This window comes from Hevea brasiliensis, chromosome 1 (genome assembly GCF_030052815.1).
Source record: "Hevea brasiliensis isolate MT/VB/25A 57/8 chromosome 1, ASM3005281v1, whole genome shotgun sequence".
Lineage (NCBI taxonomy): Eukaryota > Viridiplantae > Streptophyta > Magnoliopsida > Malpighiales > Euphorbiaceae > Hevea > Hevea brasiliensis.
Window position 1 is genome coordinate 59,298,037 of NC_079493.1, and position 7,979 is coordinate 59,306,015.

Consider the following 7,979-nt stretch of genomic DNA (forward strand, 5'->3'; position numbering starts at 1 on the left):
CTTTAAATATAAATTTAACTTATATTATACATTCAATAATCTAGATTTGGTTTCAAGTCATGCTAGGGACTTTGCAAACTAATTGCATACTAAACCTATTTAATTAATCAATTAAACTCTTTAATTAATTAACTAAATCATATTTAATTAGGTGATAACTTGTGTATGTGTGTGACCTACTAGGCTCATCACTAATTGGCAATGAGACATGATATCAACTCTTAATATTATCAGAACTCTTTCTTACCATAAATGATTTCTCTAAATCATTTTATTAACCTCATAGACCATGGTTAACACCTAGCATAACATGCCATGGCCACCCAATTAGTAACAAGGTTTACCTTAAATGAACCTATAATCATATGTTACCATGCACTAGAATCTCTCTGTTACAAAATCCCAACTCAAGCTGGAGTCATGGTTTATGTCAAACTCCATTTGCTATGAATATTATGTTCTCTTTTAATTCCAGTTCTTGATTAAAAAGATTTTCTCATCAGAAACTCTTTTTTGAATAAATCTATCTGTCCTGGCCAGGAACTTGAAACATCAAGAACAATTAATTGAACATAGGATTTTATCTCTATTTACTTAGAGGAACAGATTCCATCTTGATCAACACCTACCTCCATATATAACTAGTAGGAGCCAACACATGCCCATATACCCATACACAGTACAAGTATGAAAGCAGTATCAAACTCAAACTACCTATATACAAGATAACTGTGCTATCTCAGGTCTAAAGATTATATGCACTGATATGATTTATGACAAAACATTGATAAGAGTAAACTCTATGTGCTTGTCATAAGTGTCACTGGTTCGGCCTACTTATCATTTATAAGTGCCTATCATGTTTGTTATATGGAATGAGACTCACCATTCCATCTTATTTATATCTCATATAAATAACTTGGGAACAAACATGAATACAATCTTTATGGATAAGTCATGTCCTTATTATGAAGTATCCTCGATTGTGAATCTATTTATGATGCTTCATGCTAGAAATATTGTCACTCATATTCTTAACAACTTAAGAATAATATTTCTAACAAAATATCAATGGACCTTTTCTATTACACATAAATATATTATGTAAACGGAAAAGTGGAAATGCCTTTTTATTAATAAAAATATGTACAAGATACATACTAAATGATATGCTATAGGGCATACTACTAATAATCTCCCACTAGCACTAGAGTCATTCATTACAATATCTTAGACCTATCTTCTCAAGATGTCGGTCTAACTTAGTCTGTGACATAGGCTTAGTGAATGGATCAGCTGGATTTTCAGCTGATGTTATTTTCTGCATGGCTACATCGCCTCGCCCACCTATTTCTCTGATAATGTGGTAGCGCCTTTCTATGTGTTTGGATTTCTGGTGAGACCTTGGTTCCTTAGCTTGTATGACTGCTCCATTATTGTCACAGTGTAGTGGAACTGCTGACTCAATGGAAGGAACTACTGTAAGTTCTGTCACAAACTTCTTTATCCAAAGAACTTCCTTTGCAGCATCTGATGTAGCAATATACTCAGCCTCTGTATTGAATCTGCAGTCGTGGTCTGTTTGGAACTCTTCCAACTGACTGCACCTCCATTACAAATGAACACATATCTAGAGGTAGACTTTCTATCATCGATATCTGATTGGAAATCAGAATCAGTATAACCATCCAATTGCAAGTCTCCACCTCCATAAATCAAGAATAAATCCTTAGTTCTTCTCAAGTACTTAAGAATATTCTTGTGACTATCCGATGTTCCAAACCTGGATTGGATTGATACCTGCTAGTCAAACTAACAGCATATGCGATATCCAGCCTAGTACACAACATTGCATACATTAAACTTCCAATAGCTGAAGCATATGGAATCCTGGCCATCTTATCTCTTTCTTCAGGTGTCTTTGGAGACATCTCTTTAGAAAGATGGATACCATGTCTCACTGGTAACAATCCTCTCTTGGAATCAAGCATGTTAAACCTCTTTAACACCTTTTCCAAGTATAGACTTTGGGATAAACCAATTATTCTTTTCGCTCTATCTCTACAGATGCGAATTCCAAGAATATAGGTTGCCTTCCCTAAGTCTTTCATGGAGAATGTATTTGACAACCATACCTTTATAGTCGTCAACATACCTGTGTCATTACCCATCAACAGTATGTCATCCACATATAAGACAAGGAAAGTGATATCACTGTCACTAACCTTCTTATATGCACATGGCTCATCCTCATTTTTTATAAAACCAAAGGATTTAATGGCTTCATCAAAACGGATGTTCCAACTCCTCGAAGCTTGTTTCAACCCATAAATGGATCGCTTTAGCTTGCATACCTTGGAACCATCTTGGGATTCAAATTCGCTAGGTTGTTCCATGAAAATGTTTTCTTCAATGTATCCATTGAGAAAAGCTGTTTTGACATCCATCTGCCAAATCTCATAATCATAATATGCAGCTATTGCTAATAAAATTCTAATTGATTTAAGCATGGCAACAGGCGAGAAAGTCTCCTCATAGTCGATTCCTTGCCTTTGGCGAAACCCTTTCGCTACTAGCCTTGCCTTATAGGTCTCTACCTTTCCATCAGAACCAATTTTCTTCTTGAAAACCCATTTGAGCCCTATAGGTATAATACCTTCAGGTGGGTCAACAAGATCCCAAACTTGATTCTTATACATGGAATCAATCTCAGATTTCATAGCATCAATCCATTTTGAAGAGTCTATATCTAATATAGCTTCTTCATAGGTAAGTGGATCATCTCCATGATCTACTTCTTTATGAGTAGACAACTCTTGTTCTTCTTCATGAAGAAAACCATATCTCACTGGTGGGTGAGATACCCTGGTTGTTCTACGAGGAACAGCTGAAGATGTTTCATCAACGGGTATTGGTTGACTAGATGGATCTATATCCATCTGATCTGTTGGTTGGTCAGAATTCTCCAATTCTAACTCTATTTTCCTTCCTTTGCCTCCTTCTTGAACAAACTGTTGTTCAAGAAATGTGGCATCTCTACTTATCACAACCTTTTGTGAAGTAGGCAAATAAAAATAATATCCAAAACTATCTTTTGGATATCCAACAAATCGACCTTTTCTCGATCTGGTCTCCAATTTATCGGTGTTCGACTTTTGATATAAGTGGACAACCCCAAATCTTAACATGCTTAAGACTTGGTTTTCTTCCATGCCATATCTCATAAGGTGTGGAAGAAACTGATTTTGATGGAATCCTATTCAGAATATACAAAGCTGATTCTAATGCAAATCCCCAAAAGAAGATTGGCATATCAGTATAGCTCATCATACTACGTACCATATCCAATAGGGTATGATTTCTCCTTTCATATACACCATTCAGCTGTGGCGTTCCTGGAGGAGTCAGCTGAGAAACAATGCCATGCTCTCTCAAGTATTCATCAAATTCAGTACTCAAATATTCACCTCCACGATCTGATCGAAGAGCTTTAATATTCTTTCCTGTTTGATTTTCTACTTCAGATTTAAATTCTTTGAACTTTTCAAAAGATTCATGTTTGTATTTCATCAAATACAAATACCCAAACCTTGATTTATAAAAAAATAATGAAAACCCCCTCTAGCCATTTCTTTAAATGGACCACATACATCACTATGTATTAGCTCCAAAATATTTTCAGCTCTTAGCCCTTGTCCAACAAAGGGTGATCTAGTCATTTAACCCTGAAGGCAAGATTCACAAGTTGGAGTAGGCTCAGAGCCCAATGAGGATAGAATCCCCATTTTCTCCAATTTTGCAATCCTATCTTCTGCAATATGACATAATCTTAAGTGCCAAATATATTTTGAACTTGAGTTGGTTTTCACCATGGCATTGCATTCTTTTAGATCACTTGCATTCATTTTGTGTTTGTCATTATTATCCAAATAATAAAGACCATCATTCATATAACCCGAACCAACATATTTATTTCCAAAATAAATATTGCAAATATCATCAGTGAACTGAAATTCATAGCCATTTCTAGTCAAACTAGATATAGAAATGATGTTCTTAAAAGCATCAGGTACATATAAAATATTATCCAAACACAAAACATGTCCAAACATGTAAAAAGATTTAGATCCTATGGCTAAAGCTTCAACAGTTGAGCCATTGCCAATCCGAACTCTAATATCTTGAGAACGCAAGTCGCCATCGCTTGCTAGTTCCTGCATATCATTAGAAATGTGAGAACGGCACCGATTCTAAAACCCAAGTCTGTAGATGAACTATGAGTATCATCAAAATCTAAATAACAAGATATGGACATACCTTCCAAGGTGTATCCTTCTTGTCCTTCAGAGAAGCAAGATACTCCAGGCGCCTTTTCCAGGGCCCATCCTTTTGGCAGTGGAAACACTTTCCTTTGCCTCCATTAGCTTTAGTCTTCCTTTTCTGTTTAGCTATTTTCTTGGAAGGACCAAGAATATGAGGTTTCTTTTTCTTATTGCCCTTCTTCTTGTTGGACTTTCCAGCAGAAGAAGATGCAACCAAAGCTACCTCTTTCCCTTTATTGCCTGGCATATTCTTTTGGGCAATAACCAGCATGTTGAGTAAACCAGCTAAGGTGCATTCCTGTTTAGTCATATGGAAATTTGTCACAAATTTCCCAAAAGACTCAGGAAGGGACTGAAGGATCAAATCCGTCTGTAGTTGGAAATCCATGTTGAAGTCAAGATGTTCCAACTGCTCAATCAGCCGAATCATCTTGTGGACATGATCCCCAACATTCTGTCCCTCAGACATCCTCATACTGAATAGCTGTCTAGATTTCTAATACCTAGCATTCTCTTGTGCTCACCATACAACTCTTGTAGGTGAAAGAGGATCTCACTCGCACTGCATATTCTCATGTTGCTTCAGAACTCATTACTCATGGAAGCAAGCATGTAACACTTAGCTCTCATATCATGCTCCTTCCACTTGTCCAAAGTATCATGTTCCTCTTGTGTGGCCTCTGGAGGTAAGGGACCAGGAACATTTGAATCTAGAACATATCATATATGTTCAAGGTTCAGACAAGCTTCAAATTTCTTAGCCAATCGCATGATTTGGTCCTGTCAACCTATTGTGATCAAGTATGCTCGCAAGGATATTGGATGGTGGTGGTTGTTTTATTCTCATTTTTATCGAAAATTAATCAGAGAAAATAACCAGATTAATTAGTAAATGTATCATGTAATTAACCAAAATGATTATGGTCTTTTAATCAAATTGGTCCTCCCACTAACTTAGCGAATCCTACACTTCCAAAGTAGGAAACGAAAATCCTAGTTGGATGGATTTCTAGTGGGTGATTGAATTCTTATAATTCTATTGATCATCCTCAGGTACATCCATTATTGGAATTACAATAAACTATAAGTGAGCAACTCCTTGCCCATCACATCTCATGTGAGGTTCAATCCTTTACCTAGCCCCTAATGCTCAAAATCTCAGGTACATCCATTATTGACTTATCTTGCATTAGTTAAGTTGATCCCATTGAGCCAGTAATTATGTAAATAATTTTAATGTCCTCAGGTACATCCAATATTGGCCACCAAACCATTTACATATTTACAACATCTCATGCTTAACAATTATTCTTAAGAAAATCTCTTAAATTAATTGCATCTCATGCAACTATTTAAAATTTCTTAAAATAATTGCCCCAATGGAGGGCCTATGTTATAATTACTTTAATTATAGCATATCCAACTTAATCATTTGTTTGGAAGATTTTATGGTTATTCTAATTACTATTAAGGTCTCACTTTGCACATTATCCATTTAGCATGCATATATCATATAATTGCATACATTCCCATACATCTCATGCATTCATGGATAAGCAGTAAATATGGTATGATCATGGACTTTCTAAGGGATTCAATTCTGAGCCACCAGGAATTGAATCAGGGCATTCCTAGGTGCATTTCATTCATTCATTTTACATGAGTTGCTGAAGGAGTACATAATCAACACTTGATCTTGAATTCCTCCCACTGGTCCCACTAATGCTCTTGACCTCCTTGAACTTCTTGCAATCCAATATTACATAGTAATCCTTGGCATACCAAGGCGAATTTACAGGAACTTAAATAAATGAAATTACAACCCAAAAATTATTACAAACTTAATAATACATGCCCAAAATAAATTAAAATAAATTAATTAATTTACAATCCCAAAGAAACATAAAAGAAATAAATCCAATCACATTGGTCTTTTATAGTCTATGATCATCCATCATGCATATCACTATTTAACAATTAAATAAAACATACATACTTAAATTAAATTGAATATCTCATATTCAACTTAAAAATCCAGATTTGAATATGATTCAAATAAATTTAAAAATTCATATTTGAATCTCATTCAAACAAATTTAAAAATTCATATTTGAATCACATTCAAACAACTTCAAAAATTCAGATTTGAATCACATTCAAACATTTTTTAAAAAATCAGATTTGAATCACATTCAAACATTTTTTAAAAAATTAGATCTGAATTTTATTCAATCAATTTTAAAAAATCAGATTTAAATATGATTCAAACAACTTTAAAAATTCAGATTTGAATCACATTCAAACAACTTTTAAAATTCAGATTTGAATCACTTTCAAACAATTTTTAAAATTCTGATTTGAATCATAATTTAATTGTGTGATTAAAAATCCTAATTAAACATTTTAATTAGTCATATGATGAACCTTTCATCATGCAACAATTGCAGAATTTAATAACAACCATGCGCACCATGATCTTCCACAGCCATGCGCACCATGTTGGAGTTTATCAAGCATGCCGCCACACCTCTTGATCCAACCAGCAATGGATCAATCATATCATGATCAAATCACACAATTAAATCATATAATAAACAATCTAAATGGCAAATATAGTGGCTCTGATACCAATTGAAGGAACGGAAGCGTGAAAAACACAAGTTTATACCATTGAATTAAAAAATTTTCACCTAGGGTTACATGCATCATGCAAGATTTATTTTTATCTATTTGATTTCAATGATAAACAACATATTAAAACTCTTTTAATATGTTTTTGGATCTGTATTTGCCATTTAAGATTTTAAAATTAATCAGATTAATTTTAGAACCCTAGATTAAATCAAGAACGATTACACTAACCTCTTAATGCAATCGCAAATGTTCGCGCTTTGAGATTCGTCTTGTGACACCAGATGTTGTCCCTCTAGCTTGTCCACACCAAGAACACCTATGGCAGCCCTTGAACAGCTTCTAAAGCCTTTTCTATTAATTAGAAATTCAAGTTCTGCCTTTTAAAAGATTAGAGATGTAAACAGGACACTAGAAACAATTTCTAGTGTTCTTAATTCAAGAGATTGATGGCTAATCTCTTTGAATTGATGAGAGATGAAGAAGAATAGAGGGAGGGCTGCAAAATGGCGTGACCAAGGAGTGTGGCTGCTGGTTGTCTTTTATTTTCTCATAACAACACTTAAATAGCTAGGTTAACACATTAAACCCTTGCCACATGTCACCCTTTGATTAGCTCTAAGTTTAAGTGACCCAATCACATTGTGCCAAGTGTCAAACCTATATGTAATCTTGATTTTAATCATCTTACATGATTAAAAAACATTTGGCAAGCTTATGTGTTATGCCATGTCTCATGGTGCCACGTGTCACCATCTCATGGTGCCACGTGTCACACTGCAAAATGACCAAAATGCCCCTGTGTCTTAATTTTGAGTTCTCAACCCAAAATAATTATTTTTCTTCTTCTAATTAATTTATATCAAATATAAATTAATTAATTAATCTCTATTAATTAATTTCTCATTAATTAAATTCATATTTAAACACTTTAAATATAAATTTAACTTATATTATACATCCAATAATCTAGATTTGGTTTCAAGTCATGCTAGGGACTTTGCAAACTAATTGCAAACCAAACCT